General features: G+C 38.9%; 13 non-coding genes across 13 annotated transcripts; all 13 read left to right on the forward strand.

The window, feature by feature from the left end:
• Nucleotides 1–226: 226 nt before the first annotated feature.
• On the forward strand, nucleotides 227–298 carry TRNAD-GUC (transfer RNA aspartic acid (anticodon GUC)). Its single transcript has one exon. It is a non-coding gene; the product is annotated as a tRNA-Asp (tRNA).
• Nucleotides 299–1,239: 941 nt separating this feature from the next.
• TRNAD-GUC (transfer RNA aspartic acid (anticodon GUC)) lies at nucleotides 1,240–1,311 on the forward strand. Its single transcript has one exon. It is a non-coding gene; the product is annotated as a tRNA-Asp (tRNA).
• A 941-nt stretch (nucleotides 1,312–2,252) lies between these two features.
• Nucleotides 2,253–2,324, forward strand: TRNAD-GUC (transfer RNA aspartic acid (anticodon GUC)). The gene has a single exon. It is a non-coding gene; the product is annotated as a tRNA-Asp (tRNA).
• Nucleotides 2,325–3,265: 941 nt separating this feature from the next.
• Nucleotides 3,266–3,337, forward strand: TRNAD-GUC (transfer RNA aspartic acid (anticodon GUC)). Its single transcript has one exon. It is a non-coding gene; the product is annotated as a tRNA-Asp (tRNA).
• A 941-nt stretch (nucleotides 3,338–4,278) lies between these two features.
• On the forward strand, nucleotides 4,279–4,350 carry TRNAD-GUC (transfer RNA aspartic acid (anticodon GUC)). The gene has a single exon. It is a non-coding gene; the product is annotated as a tRNA-Asp (tRNA).
• A 941-nt stretch (nucleotides 4,351–5,291) lies between these two features.
• Nucleotides 5,292–5,363, forward strand: TRNAD-GUC (transfer RNA aspartic acid (anticodon GUC)). The gene has a single exon. It is a non-coding gene; the product is annotated as a tRNA-Asp (tRNA).
• A 941-nt stretch (nucleotides 5,364–6,304) lies between these two features.
• TRNAD-GUC (transfer RNA aspartic acid (anticodon GUC)) lies at nucleotides 6,305–6,376 on the forward strand. Its single transcript has one exon. It is a non-coding gene; the product is annotated as a tRNA-Asp (tRNA).
• Nucleotides 6,377–7,317: 941 nt separating this feature from the next.
• TRNAD-GUC (transfer RNA aspartic acid (anticodon GUC)) lies at nucleotides 7,318–7,389 on the forward strand. Its single transcript has one exon. It is a non-coding gene; the product is annotated as a tRNA-Asp (tRNA).
• Nucleotides 7,390–8,330: 941 nt separating this feature from the next.
• On the forward strand, nucleotides 8,331–8,402 carry TRNAD-GUC (transfer RNA aspartic acid (anticodon GUC)). The gene has a single exon. It is a non-coding gene; the product is annotated as a tRNA-Asp (tRNA).
• Nucleotides 8,403–9,343: 941 nt separating this feature from the next.
• TRNAD-GUC (transfer RNA aspartic acid (anticodon GUC)) lies at nucleotides 9,344–9,415 on the forward strand. Its single transcript has one exon. It is a non-coding gene; the product is annotated as a tRNA-Asp (tRNA).
• Nucleotides 9,416–10,356: 941 nt separating this feature from the next.
• TRNAD-GUC (transfer RNA aspartic acid (anticodon GUC)) lies at nucleotides 10,357–10,428 on the forward strand. The gene has a single exon. It is a non-coding gene; the product is annotated as a tRNA-Asp (tRNA).
• Nucleotides 10,429–11,369: 941 nt separating this feature from the next.
• On the forward strand, nucleotides 11,370–11,441 carry TRNAD-GUC (transfer RNA aspartic acid (anticodon GUC)). The gene has a single exon. It is a non-coding gene; the product is annotated as a tRNA-Asp (tRNA).
• Nucleotides 11,442–12,382: 941 nt separating this feature from the next.
• On the forward strand, nucleotides 12,383–12,454 carry TRNAD-GUC (transfer RNA aspartic acid (anticodon GUC)). The gene has a single exon. It is a non-coding gene; the product is annotated as a tRNA-Asp (tRNA).
• The last annotated feature ends 10,646 nt before the right edge of the window (nucleotides 12,455–23,100 follow it).

Consider the following 23,100-nt stretch of genomic DNA (forward strand, 5'->3'; position numbering starts at 1 on the left):
CGATGCAATACAGTAGTGAGTATTCCGGCTTGTCACTCGAGACACCTGAGTTTGAACCCCGACAATAATAAGTTTAATTTTCTTTTGACAATTTTCACCGGATTTGAAACTGGATTGCTTGTTCCGAATCTTCGACTGATAAAATCTAGAGCGTTAACGACGGATCACTCTTTCTAAAGACGATTGGTAAAATCTGGAGCGTTAACAAACAATTTATCTTTTATGAGTCGTTGTAGTATAGTGGTGAGTATTCCTGCCTGTCACGCAGGTGACCCGGGTTCGATCCCCGGCAACGGCGCGCGATTTTCATTTTATTTTCCGTAGTTTTGACGGAATTCGAAATTGGACAGCGGTGAACCTGGGTTCGGTCCCCGGCAACGGCGATTTTAATTTTATTTCCGTAGTTTTGACGGAACTCGAAATTGGACAGCGGTGAACCTGTCATGCCGGCAGTTTGGGTTCGATCCCCAACAACGGTAGTTGGACGAAAGTCGGAACTGGATTGCTGTTCCTAGCCCAAAAAATGGTTTATGAAATCTCGTGTGTTAACAAATAATATGTGTTCAGAGGTCGTTGCAGTGGTACAGTGGTGAGTATTTCCGCTTGTCGCTCGAGTTATTATGTTCCAGAGGTCGTTGCAGTACAAGGGTGAGCATTCCTGCTTGTCGCTCGAGTGACCCGACTTTGATCCCCGACAATAACAAGTTTAATCTTGTTTTGACAATTTTAATCGGATTCAAAATTGGACTACTCTCTGTAACGGCGATGGATGAAATCTGGTGTGTTAACAAATATTATAATTTTTCGAAAGTCGTCGTTGTAGAGTGGTGAGTACTCCCGCGAGTTTGATCCCCCGCAGCGACGATTTTAATTTTCTTTTGGTTTGTTTTAATTGAATTCGAAATTCGGCAGTGGTGAACCGGATGATTTGGGTTTGTTCCCCAACAACGAAATTCGGAATTGGATTCCTTTTTCTCTCGTGTGTGTTAGCGAATAATATATTTTACAGAGGTCGATGCAATACAGTAGTGAGTATTCCGGCTTGTCACTCGAGACACCTGAGTTTGAACCCCGACAATAATAAGTTTAATTTTCTTTTGACAATTTTCACCGGATTTGAAACTGGATTGCTTGTTCCGAATCTTCGACTGATAAAATCTAGAGCGTTAACGACGGATCACTCTTTCTAAAGACGATTGGTAAAATCTGGAGCGTTAACAAACAATTTATCTTTTATGAGTCGTTGTAGTATAGTGGTGAGTATTCCTGCCTGTCACGCAGGTGACCCGGGTTCGATCCCCGGCAACGGCGCGCGATTTTCATTTTATTTTCCGTAGTTTTGACGGAATTCGAAATTGGACAGCGGTGAACCTGGGTTCGGTCCCCGGCAACGGCGATTTTAATTTTATTTCCATAGTTTTGACGGAACTCGAAATTGGACAGCGGTGAACCTGTCATGCCGGCAGTTTGGGTTCGATCCCCAACAACGGTAGTTGGACGAAAGTCGGAACTGGATTGCTGTTCCTAGCCCAAAAAATGGTTTATGAAATCTCGTGTGTTAACAAATAATATGTGTTCAGAGGTCGTTGCAGTGGTACAGTGGTGAGTATTTCCGCTTGTCGCTCGAGTTATTATGTTCCAGAGGTCGTTGCAGTACAAGGGTGAGCATTCCTGCTTGTCGCTCGAGTGACCCGACTTTGATCCCCGACAATAACAAGTTTAATCTTGTTTTGACAATTTTAATCGGATTCAAAATTGGACTACTCTCTGTAACGGCGATGGATGAAATCTGGTGTGTTAACAAATATTATAATTTTTCGAAAGTCGTCGTTGTAGAGTGGTGAGTACTCCCGCGAGTTTGATCCCCCGCAGCGACGATTTTAATTTTCTTTTGGTTTGTTTTAATTGAATTCGAAATTCGGCAGTGGTGAACCGGATGATTTGGGTTTGTTCCCCAACAACGAAATTCGGAATTGGATTCCTTTTTCTCTCGTGTGTGTTAGCGAATAATATATTTTACAGAGGTCGATGCAATACAGTAGTGAGTATTCCGGCTTGTCACTCGAGACACCTGAGTTTGAACCCCGACAATAATAAGTTTAATTTTCTTTTGACAATTTTCACCGGATTTGAAACTGGATTGCTTGTTCCGAATCTTCGACTGATAAAATCTAGAGCGTTAACGACGGATCACTCTTTCTAAAGACGATTGGTAAAATCTGGAGCGTTAACAAACAATTTATCTTTTATGAGTCGTTGTAGTATAGTGGTGAGTATTCCTGCCTGTCACGCAGGTGACCCGGGTTCGATCCCCGGCAACGGCGCGCGATTTTCATTTTATTTTCCGTAGTTTTGACGGAATTCGAAATTGGACAGCGGTGAACCTGGGTTCGGTCCCCGGCAACGGCGATTTTAATTTTATTTCCGTAGTTTTGACGGAACTCGAAATTGGACAGCGGTGAACCTGTCATGCCGGCAGTTTGGGTTCGATCCCCAACAACGGTAGTTGGACGAAAGTCGGAACTGGATTGCTATTCCTAGCCCAAAAAATGGTTTATGAAATCTCGTGTGTTAACAAATAATATGTGTTCAGAGGTCGTTGCAGTGGTACAGTGGTGAGTATTTCCGCTTGTCGCTCGAGTTATTATGTTCCAGAGGTCGTTGCAGTACAAGGGTGAGCATTCCTGCTTGTCGCTCGAGTGACCCGACTTTGATCCCCGACAATAACAAGTTTAATCTTGTTTTGACAATTTTAATCGGATTCAAAATTGGACTACTCTCTGTAACGGCGATGGATGAAATCTGGTGTGTTAACAAATATTATAATTTTTCGAAAGTCGTCGTTGTAGAGTGGTGAGTACTCCCGCGAGTTTGATCCCCCGCAGCGACGATTTTAATTTTCTTTTGGTTTGTTTTAATTGAATTCGAAATTCGGCAGTGGTGAACCGGATGATTTGGGTTTGTTCCCCAACAACGAAATTCGGAATTGGATTCCTTTTTCTCTCGTGTGTGTTAGCGAATAATATATTTTACAGAGGTCGATGCAATACAGTAGTGAGTATTCCGGCTTGTCACTCGAGACACCTGAGTTTGAACCCCGACAATAATAAGTTTAATTTTCTTTTGACAATTTTCACCGGATTTGAAACTGGATTGCTTGTTCCGAATCTTCGACTGATAAAATCTAGAGCGTTAACGACGGATCACTCTTTCTAAAGACGATTGGTAAAATCTGGAGCGTTAACAAACAATTTATCTTTTATGAGTCGTTGTAGTATAGTGGTGAGTATTCCTGCCTGTCACGCAGGTGACCCGGGTTCGATCCCCGGCAACGGCGCGCGATTTTCATTTTATTTTCCGTAGTTTTGACGGAATTCGAAATTGGACAGCGGTGAACCTGGGTTCGGTCCCCGGCAACGGCGATTTTAATTTTATTTCCGTAGTTTTGACGGAACTCGAAATTGGACAGCGGTGAACCTGTCATGCCGGCAGTTTGGGTTCGATCCCCAACAACGGTAGTTGGACGAAAGTCGGAACTGGATTGCTGTTCCTAGCCCAAAAAATGGTTTATGAAATCTCGTGTGTTAACAAATAATATGTGTTCAGAGGTCGTTGCAGTGGTACAGTGGTGAGTATTTCCGCTTGTCGCTCGAGTTATTATGTTCCAGAGGTCGTTGCAGTACAAGGGTGAGCATTCCTGCTTGTCGCTCGAGTGACCCGACTTTGATCCCCGACAATAACAAGTTTAATCTTGTTTTGACAATTTTAATCGGATTCAAAATTGGACTACTCTCTGTAACGGCGATGGATGAAATCTGGTGTGTTAACAAATATTATAATTTTTCGAAAGTCGTCGTTGTAGAGTGGTGAGTACTCCCGCGAGTTTGATCCCCCGCAGCGACGATTTTAATTTTCTTTTGGTTTGTTTTAATTGAATTCGAAATTCGGCAGTGGTGAACCGGATGATTTGGGTTTGTTCCCCAACAACGAAATTCGGAATTGGATTCCTTTTTCTCTCGTGTGTGTTAGCGAATAATATATTTTACAGAGGTCGATGCAATACAGTAGTGAGTATTCCGGCTTGTCACTCGAGACACCTGAGTTTGAACCCCGACAATAATAAGTTTAATTTTCTTTTGACAATTTTCACCGGATTTGAAACTGGATTGCTTGTTCCGAATCTTCGACTGATAAAATCTAGAGCGTTAACGACGGATCACTCTTTCTAAAGACGATTGGTAAAATCTGGAGCGTTAACAAACAATTTATCTTTTATGAGTCGTTGTAGTATAGTGGTGAGTATTCCTGCCTGTCACGCAGGTGACCCGGGTTCGATCCCCGGCAACGGCGCGCGATTTTCATTTTATTTTCCGTAGTTTTGACGGAATTCGAAATTGGACAGCGGTGAACCTGGGTTCGGTCCCCGGCAACGGCGATTTTAATTTTATTTCCGTAGTTTTGACGGAACTCGAAATTGGACAGCGGTGAACCTGTCATGCCGGCAGTTTGGGTTCGATCCCCAACAACGGTAGTTGGACGAAAGTCGGAACTGGATTGCTGTTCCTAGCCCAAAAAATGGTTTATGAAATCTCGTGTGTTAACAAATAATATGTGTTCAGAGGTCGTTGCAGTGGTACAGTGGTGAGTATTTCCGCTTGTCGCTCGAGTTATTATGTTCCAGAGGTCGTTGCAGTACAAGGGTGAGCATTCCTGCTTGTCGCTCGAGTGACCCGACTTTGATCCCCGACAATAACAAGTTTAATCTTGTTTTGACAATTTTAATCGGATTCAAAATTGGACTACTCTCTGTAACGGCGATGGATGAAATCTGGTGTGTTAACAAATATTATAATTTTTCGAAAGTCGTCGTTGTAGAGTGGTGAGTACTCCCGCGAGTTTGATCCCCCGCAGCGACGATTTTAATTTTCTTTTGGTTTGTTTTAATTGAATTCGAAATTCGGCAGTGGTGAACCGGATGATTTGGGTTTGTTCCCCAACAACGAAATTCGGAATTGGATTCCTTTTTCTCTCGTGTGTGTTAGCGAATAATATATTTTACAGAGGTCGATGCAATACAGTAGTGAGTATTCCGGCTTGTCACTCGAGACACCTGAGTTTGAACCCCGACAATAATAAGTTTAATTTTCTTTTGACAATTTTCACCGGATTTGAAACTGGATTGCTTGTTCCGAATCTTCGACTGATAAAATCTAGAGCGTTAACGACGGATCACTCTTTCTAAAGACGATTGGTAAAATCTAGAGCGTTAACAAACAATTTATCTTTTATGAGTCGTTGTAGTATAGTGGTGAGTATTCCTGCCTGTCACGCAGGTGACCCGGGTTCGATCCCCGGCAACGGCGCGCGATTTTCATTTTATTTTCCGTAGTTTTGACGGAGTTCGAAATTGGACAGCGGTGAACCTGGGTTCGGTCCCCGGCAACGGCGATTTTAATTTTATTTCCGTAGTTTTGACGGAACTCGAAATTGGACAGCGGTGAACCTGTCATGCCGGCAGTTTGGGTTCGATCCCCAACAACGGTAGTTGGACGAAAGTCGGAACTGGATTGCTGTTCCTAGCCCAAAAAATGGTTTATGAAATCTCGTGTGTTAACAAATAATATGTGTTCAGAGGTCGTTGCAGTGGTACAGTGGTGAGTATTTCCGCTTGTCGCTCGAGTTATTATGTTCCAGAGGTCGTTGCAGTACAAGGGTGAGCATTCCTGCTTGTCGCTCGAGTGACCCGACTTTGATCCCCGACAATAACAAGTTTAATCTTGTTTTGACAATTTTAATCGGATTCAAAATTGGACTACTCTCTGTAACGGCGATGGATGAAATCTGGTGTGTTAACAAATATTATAATTTTTCGAAAGTCGTCGTTGTAGAGTGGTGAGTACTCCCGCGAGTTTGATCCCCCGCAGCGACGATTTTAATTTTCTTTTGGTTTGTTTTAATTGAATTCGAAATTCGGCAGTGGTGAACCGGATGATTTGGGTTTGTTCCCCAACAACGAAATTCGGAATTGGATTCCTTTTTCTCTCGTGTGTGTTAGCGAATAATATATTTTACAGAGGTCGATGCAATACAGTAGTGAGTATTCCGGCTTGTCACTCGAGACACCTGAGTTTGAACCCCGACAATAATAAGTTTAATTTTCTTTTGACAATTTTCACCGGATTTGAAACTGGATTGCTTGTTCCGAATCTTCGACTGATAAAATCTAGAGCGTTAACGACGGATCACTCTTTCTAAAGACGATTGGTAAAATCTGGAGCGTTAACAAACAATTTATCTTTTATGAGTCGTTGTAGTATAGTGGTGAGTATTCCTGCCTGTCACGCAGGTGACCCGGGTTCGATCCCCGGCAACGGCGCGCGATTTTCATTTTATTTTCCGTAGTTTTGACGGAGTTCGAAATTGGACAGCGGTGAACCTGGGTTCGGTCCCCGGCAACGGCGATTTTAATTTTATTTCCGTAGTTTTGACGGAACTCGAAATTGGACAGCGGTGAACCTGTCATGCCGGCAGTTTGGGTTCGATCCCCAACAACGGTAGTTGGACGAAAGTCGGAACTGGATTGCTGTTCCTAGCCCAAAAAATGGTTTATGAAATCTCGTGTGTTAACAAATAATATGTGTTCAGAGGTCGTTGCAGTGGTACAGTGGTGAGTATTTCCGCTTGTCGCTCGAGTTATTATGTTCCAGAGGTCGTTGCAGTACAAGGGTGAGCATTCCTGCTTGTCGCTCGAGTGACCCGACTTTGATCCCCGACAATAACAAGTTTAATCTTGTTTTGACAATTTTAATCGGATTCAAAATTGGACTACTCTCTGTAACGGCGATGGATGAAATCTGGTGTGTTAACAAATATTATAATTTTTCGAAAGTCGTCGTTGTAGAGTGGTGAGTACTCCCGCGAGTTTGATCCCCCGCAGCGACGATTTTAATTTTCTTTTGGTTTGTTTTAATTGAATTCGAAATTCGGCAGTGGTGAACCGGATGATTTGGGTTTGTTCCCCAACAACGAAATTCGGAATTGGATTCCTTTTTCTCTCGTGTGTGTTAGCGAATAATATATTTTACAGAGGTCGATGCAATACAGTAGTGAGTATTCCGGCTTGTCACTCGAGACACCTGAGTTTGAACCCCGACAATAATAAGTTTAATTTTCTTTTGACAATTTTCACCGGATTTGAAACTGGATTGCTTGTTCCGAATCTTCGACTGATAAAATCTAGAGCGTTAACGACGGATCACTCTTTCTAAAGACGATTGGTAAAATCTGGAGCGTTAACAAACAATTTATCTTTTATGAGTCGTTGTAGTATAGTGGTGAGTATTCCTGCCTGTCACGCAGGTGACCCGGGTTCGATCCCCGGCAACGGCGCGCGATTTTCATTTTATTTTCCGTAGTTTTGACGGAATTCGAAATTGGACAGCGGTGAACCTGGGTTCGGTCCCCGGCAACGGCGATTTTAATTTTATTTCCGTAGTTTTGACGGAACTCGAAATTGGACAGCGGTGAACCTGTCATGCCGGCAGTTTGGGTTCGATCCCCAACAACGGTAGTTGGACGAAAGTCGGAACTGGATTGCTGTTCCTAGCCCAAAAAATGGTTTATGAAATCTCGTGTGTTAACAAATAATATGTGTTCAGAGGTCGTTGCAGTGGTACAGTGGTGAGTATTTCCGCTTGTCGCTCGAGTTATTATGTTCCAGAGGTCGTTGCAGTACAAGGGTGAGCATTCCTGCTTGTCGCTCGAGTGACCCGACTTTGATCCCCGACAATAACAAGTTTAATCTTGTTTTGACAATTTTAATCGGATTCAAAATTGGACTACTCTCTGTAACGGCGATGGATGAAATCTGGTGTGTTAACAAATATTATAATTTTTCGAAAGTCGTCGTTGTAGAGTGGTGAGTACTCCCGCGAGTTTGATCCCCCGCAGCGACGATTTTAATTTTCTTTTGGTTTGTTTTAATTGAATTCGAAATTCGGCAGTGGTGAACCGGATGATTTGGGTTTGTTCCCCAACAACAAAATTCGGAATTGGATTCCTTTTTCTCTCGTGTGTGTTAGCGAATAATATATTTTACAGAGGTCGATGCAATACAGTAGTGAGTATTCCGGCTTGTCACTCGAGACACCTGAGTTTGAACCCCGACAATAATAAGTTTAATTTTCTTTTGACAATTTTCACCGGATTTGAAACTGGATTGCTTGTTCCGAATCTTCGACTGATAAAATCTAGAGCGTTAACGACGGATCACTCTTTCTAAAGACGATTGGTAAAATCTGGAGCGTTAACAAACAATTTATCTTTTATGAGTCGTTGTAGTATAGTGGTGAGTATTCCTGCCTGTCACGCAGGTGACCCGGGTTCGATCCCCGGCAACGGCGCGTGATTTTCATTTTATTTTCCGTAGTTTTGACGGAGTTCGAAATTGGACAGCGGTGAACCTGGGTTCGGTCCCCGGCAACGGCGATTTTAATTTTATTTCCGTAGTTTTGACGGAACTCGAAATTGGACAGCGGTGAACCTGTCATGCCGGCAGTTTGGGTTCGATCCCCAACAACGGTAGTTGGACGAAAGTCGGAACTGGATTGCTGTTCCTAGCCCAAAAAATGGTTTATGAAATCTCGTGTGTTAACAAATAATATGTGTTCAGAGGTCGTTGCAGTGGTACAGTGGTGAGTATTTCCGCTTGTCGCTCGAGTTATTATGTTCCAGAGGTCGTTGCAGTACAAGGGTGAGCATTCCTGCTTGTCGCTCGAGTGACCCGACTTTGATCCCCGACAATAACAAGTTTAATCTTGTTTTGACAATTTTAATCGGATTCAAAATTGGACTACTCTCTGTAACGGCGATGGATGAAATCTGGTGTGTTAACAAATATTATAATTTTTCGAAAGTCGTCGTTGTAGAGTGGTGAGTACTCCCGCGAGTTTGATCCCCCGCAGCGACGATTTTAATTTTCTTTTGGTTTGTTTTAATTGAATTCGAAATTCGGCAGTGGTGAACCGGATGATTTGGGTTTGTTCCCCAACAACGAAATTCGGAATTGGATTCCTTTTTCTCTCGTGTGTGTTAGCGAATAATATATTTTACAGAGGTCGATGCAATACAGTAGTGAGTATTCCGGCTTGTCACTCGAGACACCTGAGTTTGAACCCCGACAATAATAAGTTTAATTTTCTTTTGACAATTTTCACCGGATTTGAAACTGGATTGCTTGTTCCGAATCTTCGACTGATAAAATCTAGAGCGTTAACGACGGATCACTCTTTCTAAAGACGATTGGTAAAATCTGGAGCGTTAACAAACAATTTATCTTTTATGAGTCGTTGTAGTATAGTGGTGAGTATTCCTGCCTGTCACGCAGGTGACCCGGGTTCGATCCCCGGCAACGGCGCGCGATTTTCATTTTATTTTCCGTAGTTTTGACGGAATTCGAAATTGGACAGCGGTGAACCTGGGTTCGGTCCCCGGCAACGGCGATTTTAATTTTATTTCCGTAGTTTTGACGGAACTCGAAATTGGACAGCGGTGAACCTGTCATGCCGGCAGTTTGGGTTCGATCCCCAACAACGGTAGTTGGACGAAAGTCGGAACTGGATTGCTGTTCCTAGCCCAAAAAATGGTTTATGAAATCTCGTGTGTTAACAAATAATATGTGTTCAGAGGTCGTTGCAGTGGTACAGTGGTGAGTATTTCCGCTTGTCGCTCGAGTTATTATGTTCCAGAGGTCGTTGCAGTACAAGGGTGAGCATTCCTGCTTGTCGCTCGAGTGACCCGACTTTGATCCCCGACAATAACAAGTTTAATCTTGTTTTGACAATTTTAATCGGATTCAAAATTGGACTACTCTCTGTAACGGCGATGGATGAAATCTGGTGTGTTAACAAATATTATAATTTTTCGAAAGTCGTCGTTGTAGAGTGGTGAGTACTCCCGCGAGTTTGATCCCCCGCAGCGACGATTTTAATTTTCTTTTGGTTTGTTTTAATTGAATTCGAAATTCGGCAGTGGTGAACCGGATGATTTGGGTTTGTTCCCCAACAACGAAATTCGGAATTGGATTCCTTTTTCTCTCGTGTGTGTTAGCGAATAATATATTTTACAGAGGTCGATGCAATACAGTAGTGAGTATTCCGGCTTGTCACTCGAGACACCTGAGTTTGAACCCCGACAATAATAAGTTTAATTTTCTTTTGACAATTTTCACCGGATTTGAAACTGGATTGCTTGTTCCGAATCTTCGACTGATAAAATCTAGAGCGTTAACGACGGATCACTCTTTCTAAAGACGATTGGTAAAATCTGGAGCGTTAACAAACAATTTATCTTTTATGAGTCGTTGTAGTATAGTGGTGAGTATTCCTGCCTGTCACGCAGGTGACCCGGGTTCGATCCCCGGCAACGGCGCGCGATTTTCATTTTATTTTCCGTAGTTTTGACGGAATTCGAAATTGGACAGCGGTGAACCTGGGTTCGGTCCCCGGCAACGGCGATTTTAATTTTATTTCCGAAGTTTTGACGGAACTCGAAATTGGACAGCGGTGAACCTGTCATGCCGGCAGTTTGGGTTCGATCCCCAACAACGGTAGTTGGACGAAAGTCGGAACTGGATTGCTGTTCCTAGCCCAAAAAATGGTTTATGAAATCTCGTGTGTTAACAAATAATATGTGTTCAGAGGTCGTTGCAGTGGTACAGTGGTGAGTATTTCCGCTTGTCGCTCGAGTTATTATGTTCCAGAGGTCGTTGCAGTACAAGGGTGAGCATTCCTGCTTGTCGCTCGAGTGACCCGACTTTGATCCCCGACAATAACAAGTTTAATCTTGTTTTGACAATTTTAATCGGATTCAAAATTGGACTACTCTCTGTAACGGCGATGGATGAAATCTGGTGTGTTAACAAATATTATAATTTTTCGAAAGTCGTCGTTGTAGAGTGGTGAGTACTCCCGCGAGTTTGATCCCCCGCAGCGACGATTTTAATTTTCTTTTGGTTTGTTTTAATTGAATTCGAAATTCGGCAGTGGTGAACCGGATGATTTGGGTTTGTTCCCCAACAACGAAATTCGGAATTGGATTCCTTTTTCTCTCGTGTGTGTTAGCGAATAATATATTTTACAGAGGTCGATGCAATACAGTAGTGAGTATTCCGGCTTGTCACTCGAGACACCTGAGTTTGAACCCCGACAATAATAAGTTTAATTTTCTTTTGACAATTTTCACCGGATTTGAAACTGGATTGCTTGTTCCGAATCTTCGACTGATAAAATCTAGAGCGTTAACGACGGATCACTCTTTCTAAAGACGATTGGTAAAATCTGGAGCGTTAACAAACAATTTATCTTTTATGAGTCGTTGTAGTATAGTGGTGAGTATTCCTGCCTGTCACGCAGGTGACCCGGGTTCGATCCCCGGCAACGGCGCGCGATTTTCATTTTATTTTCCGTAGTTTTGACGGAATTCGAAATTGGACAGCGGTGAACCTGGGTTCGGTCCCCGGCAACGGCGATTTTAATTTTATTTCCGTAGTTTTGACGGAACTCGAAATTGGACAGCGGTGAACCTGTCATGCCGGCAGTTTGGGTTCGATCCCCAACAACGGTAGTTGGACGAAAGTCGGAACTGGATTGCTGTTCCTAGCCCAAAAAATGGTTTATGAAATCTCGTGTGTTAACAAATAATATGTGTTCAGAGGTCGTTGCAGTGGTACAGTGGTGAGTATTTCCGCTTGTCGCTCGAGTTATTATGTTCCAGAGGTCGTTGCAGTACAAGGGTGAGCATTCCTGCTTGTCGCTCGAGTGACCCGACTTTGATCCCCGACAATAACAAGTTTAATCTTGTTTTGACAATTTTAATCGGATTCAAAATTGGACTACTCTCTGTAACGGCGATGGATGAAATCTGGTGTGTTAACAAATATTATAATTTTTCGAAAGTCGTCGTTGTAGAGTGGTGAGTACTCCCGCGAGTTTGATCCCCCGCAGCGACGATTTTAATTTTCTTTTGGTTTGTTTTAATTGAATTCGAAATTCGGCAGTGGTGAACCGGATGATTTGGGTTTGTTCCCCAACAACGAAATTCGGAATTGGATTCCTTTTTCTCTCGTGTGTGTTAGCGAATAATATATTTTACAGAGGTCGATGCAATACAGTAGTGAGTATTCCGGCTTGTCACTCGAGACACCTGAGTTTGAACCCCGACAATAATAAGTTTAATTTTCTTTTGACAATTTTCACCGGATTTGAAACTGGATTGCTTGTTCCGAATCTTCGACTGATAAAATCTAGAGCGTTAACGACGGATCACTCTTTCTAAAGACGATTGGTAAAATCTGGAGCGTTAACAAACAATTTATCTTTTATGAGTCGTTGTAGTATAGTGGTGAGTATTCCTGCCTGTCACGCAGGTGACCCGGGTTCGATCCCCGGCAACGGCGCGCGATTTTCATTTTATTTTCCGTAGTTTTGACGGAATTCGAAATTGGACAGCGGTGAACCTGGGTTCGGTCCCCGGCAACGGCGATTTTAATTTTATTTCCGTAGTTTTGACGGAACTCGAAATTGGACAGCGGTGAACCTGTCATGCCGGCAGTTTGGGTTCGATCCCCAACAACGGTAGTTGGACGAAAGTCGGAACTGGATTGCTGTTCCTAGCCCAAAAAATGGTTTATGAAATCTCGTGTGTTAACAAATAATATGTGTTCAGAGGTCGTTGCAGTGGTACAGTGGTGAGTATTTCCGCTTGTCGCTCGAGTTATTATGTTCCAGAGGTCGTTGCAGTACAAGGGTGAGCATTCCTGCTTGTCGCTCGAGTGACCCGACTTTGATCCCCGACAATAACAAGTTTAATCTTGTTTTGACAATTTTAATCGGATTCAAAATTGGACTACTCTCTGTAACGGCGATGGATGAAATCTGGTGTGTTAACAAATATTATAATTTTTCGAAAGTCGTCGTTGTAGAGTGGTGAGTACTCCCGCGAGTTTGATCCCCCGCAGCGACGATTTTAATTTTCTTTTGGTTTGTTTTAATTGAATTCGAAATTCGGCAGTGGTGAACCGGATGATTTGGGTTTGTTCCCCAACAACGAAATTCGGAATTGGATTCCTTTTTCTCTCGTGTGTGTTAGCGAATAATATATTTTACAGAGGTCGATGCAATACAGTAGTGAGTATTCCGGCTTGTCACTCGAGACACCTGAGTTTGAACCCCGACAATAATAAGTTTAATTTTCTTTTGACAATTTTCACCGGATTTGAAACTGGATTGCTTGTTCCGAATCTTCGACTGATAAAATCTAGAGCGTTAACGACGGATCACTCTTTCTAAAGACGATTGGTAAAATCTGGAGCGTTAACAAACAATTTATCTTTTATGAGTCGTTGTAGTATAGTGGTGAGTATTCTTGCCTGTCACGCAGGTGACCTGGGTTCGATCCCCGTCAACGGCGCGCGATTTTCATTTTATTTTCTCGACTCTAATTTCTTCGTTTTAGCTCTGATTTGAGTAATTGAAAAGTCGTTGTAATCGTTATTCCCGACCTTATAATGTGGACAGTTCAAAATACTAAAAAATAGTTAATAATTAAAAGTAGGTTTGTTATAATTAAAAGTAGGTTTGTTATCATCAAAATATCAATAAAAAATTAATTAAAGTGAGATCAAGGGCCAAAAAGCCAATAATCTCCCTCTTTTTTATGATGACAAACCATTTCAAGAAAATTCATAAAAACCAAGAAAATTATCATAAATTTCATTCAAGAGCATATTCTCCCCCTATATTAATGCCTCAAGAAATTATGAAACATCACATCAAGTAAATGATTCATAAATTATAAAACAACAAACTCATATTTTTTTTTAATTTTCTCCCCTTTGTAATCATAAAAATAACTATTGAAAAAGAATATATTTAAGAACATGCATTCAAAAATTATAAATAAGATTATAAAATTCAAGATATATCACAACCAATAATACCAAACTCAAGCTAGTTGATTATTAGAGTTTACAAAATCAAGAATAATATGTCCATTTTGCACCTGATCTCTAATAAAATCATGTCTAATATCAATATGTTTAGTTCTAGAATGATGAATAGGATTTTTGGTTAAATTAATAGCACTCGTATTATCACAAAATATAAGCACACTATCAAACTTTAATCCAAAATCACAAAGAATTTGTTTCATCGAAAGAATTTGAGCACAACAACTAGCAACCGCAATATATTCCGCTTCTGTAGTAGATAAGGCAACCGAATTTTGCTTTTTACTAAACCAAGAAACTAAGGAACTACCAAGAAATTGACAAGTTCCACTAGTACTTTTACGATCAAGTAAGCTTCCAGCAAAATCCCCATCAGAATATCCTACCAATTTAAATTCAACATTTCTAGGATACCACAATCTTAAATCAATAGCTCCAAGCAAATATTTAAATATTCTTTTAACGGCATGTAAATGAGATTCCTTAGGACAAGATTGAAACCTAGCACAAAAACATACACTAAACATAATATCGGGTCTACTAGCGGTCAAATAAAGTAAAGATCCAATCATACCTCGATAAGCTTTAATATCCACATTTTTACCTTTTTCATCCTTGTCAAGCTTAGTGGATGTGCTCATCGGTGTTTTTGCAATCTTACCTCCATTGAACTTGAACCTTTTGAGCAAATCTTTCTGTATTTCTCTTGATTGATGAAGATACCATCCTTGAGTTGTTTCATTTGAAATCCAAGAAAGAAACTAAGTTCTCCCATCATACTCATCTCAAACTCACTGTGCATACATTTAGAAAATTCTTCACATAAAGAAGGATTAGTAGAACCAAATATGATATCATCCACATATATTTGCACTAATAGCATATCGTTTTCTTTAATCTTAATAAAGAGTGTAGTGTCGTTTACCCATTTTAAAATCATTCCTGATAAGAAAATTTCTAAGTCTATCATACCAAGCTCTTGGAGCTTGTTTTAAGCCATAAAGAGCCTTTTTCAGCTTAAAGACATGATGAGGAAATTCAACATTTTCAAATTCGGGAGGTTGTTCTACATAAACTTCCTCTATAATATAACCATTCAAGAATGCACTTTTCACATCCATTTGATACAATACAAAATTTTTGTAAGAAGCAAAAGCAAGTAATATTCTAATAGCTTCTAATCTAGCAACGGGTGCAAAAGTTTCTTCATAATCTATGCCTTCCTCTTGACAATAACCTTGAGCTACAAGCCTACCTTTATTTCTAATGATATTCCCATTTTCATCCATTTTATTTCTAAAAACCCATTTGGTTTCAATAATAGAAGTATTAGATGGCCTCGGATCTAATTCCCAAACTTTGTTCCTTTCAAATTGATTTAATTCTTCTTGCATAGCTAAAATCCAAAACTCATCATTTTCGGCATCCTTAAGACTTTTTGGTTCAATTTGAGAAACAAAAGCAAGATTATTAAATAAATTAACAGAAGAACGAGTTTTCACACCTTGTTCGAGATCACCAAGAATCAAGTCCTTGGGATGAGATAAGGCATACCTCCATTCTTTTGGCATTGACGAAGAACCTTCTTCCTTTAAGCTCACCTCTATTCTCACTAACGAGTAAATCTCCCAAATTTCTTTCTAAATCATCCCTACAAATAGACTCATTAGAAATGTTATTGTAAGATTCATCAAATACCACACGCATAGATTCTTCAATAACTAAAGTTCTCTTATTGAAAACTCTATAAGCTTTACTAGTAGATGAATAACCAAGAAAAATACCAATATCCGTTTTTGAATCAAACTTTCCAAGCTTTTCTTTATGGTTCAAAATAAAACATTTACCACCAAAAACTTTGAAATACCCAACATTTGAAATTTTGTTATGTCAAAGTTCATAAGGAGTTTTATTTAATGAAGGTCTACTTAAAACTCTATTTAAAATATAACAAGCGGTATTAACGGCTTCCGCCCAAAAGTATTTATGTAAATCATACTCATTTAACATTGATCTAGCAAATTCTTGTAAAGTACGATTTTTCCTTTCAACCACACCGTTTTGTTGAGGAGTCCTTGGAGAGTAAAAGTCTAGAAAAACCATTATCTTCACAAAAAATTTCACAGGCAATATATTAAATTCTCCTCTATGGCCACTCCTAATTTTAGTAATTAAAAGAACTTTTTAATTTTGAACTCTTTTTACAAAACTAGCAAATCTTTTCAAAACATCATCCTTATGATTTATTATCAAAACCTAAGTAAATCTTGAAAAATCATCAACTATTACAAAAGCATAATAATTTCCGCCATAGCCAAGAGTTATCAAGCAAAACCGAAAGACATTTATCATTTGTAGAACAATAATTTAAATCAATAGTATACACATTATCATCTCTATTTCCTACCAACAAAACTTTTCTATATCACTAGCATTTTCAATTATGCAATTATTCTTATCAAACACAACTCTAAAACCTTTATCACATAATTGACTAATGCTAAGTAAGTCATGCTTCAAACCATCAACTAAAAGTACATCTTCAATGAGACTACAAGAATCATTACCTATAGTACCCTTACCAATTATTTTACCCTTCTTGTTATCACCAAAGGTTACTAAGCCACCATCCTTCTTTGAAAGATTCACAAACTTGGATTGATTTTCCGTCATGTGTCTTGAGCAACCACTATCCAAGTACCACTTTTTTTTTTTTTTTTGAGGCTTTCAAACAAACCTAAAAATAAAAATATTCAAGATTGACCTTTTGGTACCCATACTTGTTTGGGTCGTTAGTCTTCACAAATTTAGGAATCCATTTCATGTTTGCATTCATATTAAAGACATTGTATTTGGATAAGTAACAAGAATAATCTTTATGTCCAAACTTACCACACGAGAAACAAACAACATTATGCAAGAATTTATTTCTTCGACTAAATTTGTGTATTCTATTTTTATTCGAAAAATTATTTTTAAAGCATTGTTAAACTTTGTATTTTGAGAAACTTTTCTTCCTAAATGAATATTTTGAGAATTTTTCAATTTAAAGCACTTAGGTCTAATATGACCTTCAACACCGCAATAATGACATACAAGCACAAATCTAGATTTATCATACTTAGATACAAATTTACATGTGTTAGATTTAGACATGATAGGGGATGCTTTAACAAATATTGTTTTAGAACTTGAAGGTGTAGAACATTCATCAATATAGCCTAATCCTTCTTTATCACCATATAACTTACCTCCTTCAAGTATTTTATCTAATTTTTGAGCACCTATTGTTAACTTTTTAATAGACTCCTTAGCCCTACCAAGTCCTTGTAAATTATTTGATTCATTTTATTTGAGCAATTTAATTAATTTATCTTTTTCACAACAATCATGTTCAAGAGACTTGACTTTATCAATTAATGCATTTTTCTCATAACAATCAAATACATGCTTTTCACAAGGTACATCAATTTTAACAATATTATGATCCTTCTCTTTTAAGCAAGAAATTTCATTTAATAAAGACTTTTAAGCAAGAAATTTCATTTAATAAAGACTTATATTTAATGATTGAAGTCTTATATTTCTTTTTGTGCTGTTGTACTTAGTTTTTCTAAATCACTTTGCATCTCATCAACAAGTTTAAATAATTCATGATGAGAAAGAGATTCAAAAGTTACCTCATCTTCTTGTTCATCTTCTTGTTCATCCTCTTTGTCACTATGAGCTCTGAAGCAAAAATTTGCCACTTCTTCATCACTTCCACTTGCACTTTCATCACTATCATCCCAAGTAGCCTTCATTGCCTTCTTATTGGATTTCTTAGATGATTTGAGGAGAGGACAATCCGTTCTTATATGACCCAGCTTTTTACATTCATAACATATTACCTCATCGTTTTTTCTCTTTTCACCTTTTGACTCTTTTTGATTGGTGAAATGTTTCTTAAATTGTTTCATTCTTTTAATAAAATTTTTATACTTACGTGTGAAGTAGGCGACATCATCTTCATCAAGGACGTCCTCATCTTCAGAGTCAACTTTGATAGACTTTAGGACTATACTTTTCTTCTTTTTGGATTCTTCTTCCATGTGACCCTTCATGGTAATCTCATGTGTCATGAGAGAACCAACAAGTTCATCCAAAGGAAGCTTTGTGAGATCCTTTGCTTCTTGAATCACCGTCACTTTTGCCTCCCAACTTTTAGGACCTAAGAATTTTTCTTACATTTTCGGAAGTAGAATATACTTTTCCAAAATTTTTCAAAGCATTTAGAATATTAGTAAATCTAGTAAACATATCACCAATAGGTTCATTTTCCTCAATTTTAAATAGTTCATAATTATGAACTAACATGCTAATTTTTGTTTCTTTAACTTGATTTGTTCCCTCCTGAGTTACTTCAAGAGTTTTCCAAATTTCATATGCCGAAGAACACATACATACTCTATTAAATTCATCATTACTTAAGGCACAATAAAGACAACTGATAGCACTAGCATTCAAAGAACATTTTTTCATATCATGCTCATCAAATTCCTTTCTAATTTAGGCACCTCAACATTATTAACAATTTTTATTGGAATGTAAGGACCATTACTAACATTTAACCACAATTGATAATCAATCGATTGTAAATAAATTTTCATTCTAGCTTTCCAACATGTATAATTTGTTCCATTAAAATAAGGGGGTCTAGAGGTTGATTGTCCTTCACTAAAACCATTTTTAACATGTAGGTTGGCCATAAGCTCGAACAATAAAGTTTATATAAAAAATCTATAAGAGCAACCCGCTCTGATACCAATTGTTGGATCGGTATGGCAACCATAGAGGGGTGGGGGGGGATGAATAGGGTTTTAACGATAAAAGTGTTCAAACGTGATTAATTTTTCTAACGATGAAACTTTTTACAAATAAGTAGAAGATGATACTAGAACAAAATAATTCAAGTCAAAACAATAATCAAGTAGAACATGCAATAAATCACAATAATAATTTTGAAATTAAATAGGAAGGAGTTAGAGAAAATGACACCGTAGTTTTATAGAGGTTCGGTCAAACTCGACCTACTCCACTCCCCAAGCGCCTCTTGGGAATTTGAATAAAGAACTTTCTCGACTTTCCACGGATTAGAGCCAAACCACTACACCGCTCTTTTTACGAGGTCAAGAGCAAACTCAATCCTTTCCACGACGCAGGATCAAACCGATACAATTATTTGAGTTTGATAATAACACACCACAAGTCTCTCAAAGAGTATATTTACAATTTGGGACACTCACAACTATTTCCTCACAATACAATAATAATCTCTCTCAAGAATAAGATGAAGAGAAATAAACTTGTAAGCTTGGAGAGAGCAAAAAAAAAAAAAACAATGGAGACTTTGAACAAATGATGATCGGAGAATTTATGAAAGTTGTGTATTTTAAAATGTGGGGGAAGATGAGTTTATATAGAGGAGAAAAGTGGCAAAATGTAGGAATTAATATTGACCATTGGATTGTGTTAGGAATAATAGAAGGTGGAGATTAAAAGTAAATAAATAAGAAAAATTTTCAAATTCATTTATTTAAAATTTTTAATATAATAATAATAAAAAGTTATGTGAGTAACCGTCAAATGAAAATTCAAAATTTATTATAAATATAATAATATAATAATATAATAATAATAAAAACTATGTGAGTAACTACCAAAATTTTAAAATATAATAATATAATATAGTAATAATAAAAATCGATACGAGTAACGGTTAGATTCAAATTTATATTTTATAAAAATAATTTTATTTAGAAATATAATAATAAGAAAAACTCCACAATTTGTTACTTTTCCAACCTTATAAATGTCATACTTTGATATATTTTGATTTGTCCATCATTTTGATTTTGCTGCCACATCATCACGTCGGGTATGTTGTCTCGACTCTATTTCTTCATTTTAGCTCTGATTTGAGTAATTGAAAAGTCGTTGTAATCGTTATTCCCGACCTTATACTGTGGACAGTTCAAAATAGAAAATAGTTAATAATTAAAAGTAGGTTTGTTATCATCAAAACATCAATCAATTAATTGATTGAAATTAATTAAAGTGAGATCAAGGGCCAAAAAGCCAACATGTACATGATTATAAATAGAGAACTTTCACCACCATTTAGGTGCGGTGGTTTCATTATAAATAGAGAACTTTCACCACCTTTTAGGTGTAGTAGTTTCAACGAACATTTTCAAGGTATCAGAGCCCTTTTGGTTTTACAACCCTTTTGGTGGTATCATCTTCTTCCTTTCAACACTCTAATCCATATGATCACCATCAAACTTTCTTCCTCCAATTATCTTCTTTGGAAAAGCCAACTTCACCCTCTCCTTGAGAGTCAAGACATGATAGGCTATGTTGATGGAACTATGGTTCCACCACCTTGCTTTGAACCAGAAATCTCCTCAACACTCAACCCCAAATATGTGGCTTGGAGAGTAGCCGATCAATGACTTCTCTGTCTCCTACTCTCCTCTCTCACCGAGGAAGCCATTGTTGTCGTCGTTGGTCTCTCCACTGCACGTGATGTTTGGCTTGCGTTGGAAACTACGTTCAGCCATCATTCGAAAGCTCGTGAACTGAGACTCAAGGATGACTTGCAGTTGATGAAACGTGGCACCAAACCTGTAGTTGAGTATGCCCGTGCCTTCAAAACAATTTGTGACCAAGTTCATGCCATTGGCACCCGTCGAGGACATTGATCAAGTGCACTGGTTCCTTTGTGGACTCGGCACCGATTTTTTAGCTTTTTGTATTGCTCAGATGGCTCTCACCCCTATCTCCTGTTTTGCAGATTTAGTCTCTAAAGCTGAAAGTTTTGAGCTATTTCAGTGCTCCCTTGAGTCCTCTGGCTCCACTCCTACAGCATTCACAGCCACTAATCGTGGTCGTACCCATGGAAGCCACCCTGCTTCCTCTAGCAACCAGCAAGGTCGTTCTTAATTCCATAAAAATAACTCTTCCAATCGAGGACGAACCCACTCAGGTCAGGGTCGTCGACAACCTCACTGCCAAATATCCCGCAAAGAGAGCCATTATGTTGACCGCTGCAACCAACGGTATGTTCGACCTGATTCTATTCATGCTCACCTTGCTGAAGCCTTCAACACATCCTGTTCTATTGCTGGACCCGATGTTGTTGATTGGTTTATGGATACTGGGGCTTCGATTATATGACCGCCGACCCATCTATTTTGGATCAGTCTAAAAATTACACGGGTAAGGACTCTGTGATCATAGGAAATGGTGCATCCCTACCCATTACCGACACTGGTACTCTTTCTCTTATTCTAAATATTTACTTATTAGATGTCTCGGTTGTCCCTCATATCACTAAAAATCTTCTTTCAATTAGTAACTTAACGTCTAATTTTTCTTTCTCCGTTACATTTACTAATAATCTTCTTACTATCCAGACTTGTCAAACAGGAAGGGTGGTGGCAATTGGTAAAAGAGATGGAGGGCTACATGTGCTGGAGCGTGACAACTCTGCTTTTATAAGTCCTTAGAAACAAATCTTTACATGTTTCATATGATTTATGGCATACTTGACTGGATCACGTGAATCATTCTGTTTTTTCTTTTTTAAATAGAAAAGGTACTCTTACGTCTTTATTGCCTTCTCCATCACTATGTAGTACTTGTCAGCTTGCGAAAAGTCATCGATTGCCTTATTTCCGCAATGAAAATAGGTCGTCTCATGTGTTAGATCTTATTCATTGTGATCTTTGGGGTCCTTCCCCCGTCAAATCAAATTTGGGTTTTCTTTACTATGTTATTTTTATTGATGATTATTCTCGATTCACTTGGCTTTACCCTAAATTTAAATCTGATTTCTTTGATATTTTTCTATAATTTCAAATTTTTTTTGGAAAATCAATATTCTTCTCTTATCAAGGTATTTCGAAGCGATGGAGGTACCGAATTTACTAGCACTTGTTTCTAAATTTATTTACGTACTTCTGGCATCCACCATCAACTCTCTTGTTCATATACACCTACTCAAAATGGTCGTGCTGAGAGAAAACACCGTCATGTGACTGAGACTGGCTTGGCTCTTCTCTTTCACTCCCATCTTTCTCCTCGTTTTTGGGTTGACGCCTTCAACACTGCAGCTTATATTATCAACTGGTTGCCTACTCCACTTTTTGGAGGTAAGTCACCCTTTGAACTCCTCTGTGGCTACTCTCCGCATTATGACAATTTTCATCTCTTTGGTTGTCGTGTTTATCCATATTTGCGTGATTATATGCCTAATAAGCTTTCTCCCTACAACATTTCTTGTATTTTTTTGGGTTATAATCCTGCTCATAAAGGGTTTTGCTATCTTGATCCCGCCACCACTAAGCTATATATCACCCACCATTCTCAATTTGATGAAACTCATTTTCCTGCTATCCCTAGCTCTCACGCCCAACCTCTTTCCTCTCTTCATATTTCAAATTTTTGAAACCACATCTTTATCATATTGATTCATCCCCCCTACCACTTCATCATCACACATTTCTCGATCAAGTTCATCCCAGTGTGATATTTGTTTTGATCTTGTGGATGAGTTTGTGCAGGTTGATACTTCTTGTGTAGGTTCCGCTTTACCACCCTCGACTTCTGATCCGGCCTCTATTGAACCTACTGTTGACTCCTCTTCTTTAGGCTCTCATCCTATGATAACATGAGTCAAAGCTGGTATATTCAAGACTTGTTATCCAGCAAATCTTGGTATTTTTGGCTCATCTGGACTTCTTTCTGCTCTTCTTGCATCCACTGGGCCAAAAGGATTCAAATTTGCGGCTAAGAATCCTGCTTGGGTTGCTACCATGGATGAAGAAATTTAAGCTTTACAACAAAATGATACTTGGACTTTGGTTCCTCGGGGCCAACACCAACATCATGGGCTCTAAATGGGTGTTTTGTATTAAATATTTTCTTGATGGATCCGTCGAGCGTTTCAAGGCTCGTCTTGTTGCCAAAGGTTATACTTAGATTCCTGGTCTTGACTACACTAACACTTTCAGTCCGGTTGTCAAAGTTACCACTGTCCCATGTTGTGCTTT

Source organism: Cucurbita pepo, chromosome 17, assembly GCF_057944985.1.
Source record: "Cucurbita pepo subsp. pepo isolate OVF chromosome 17, ASM5794498v1, whole genome shotgun sequence".
Taxonomy (NCBI): domain Eukaryota; kingdom Viridiplantae; phylum Streptophyta; class Magnoliopsida; order Cucurbitales; family Cucurbitaceae; genus Cucurbita; species Cucurbita pepo.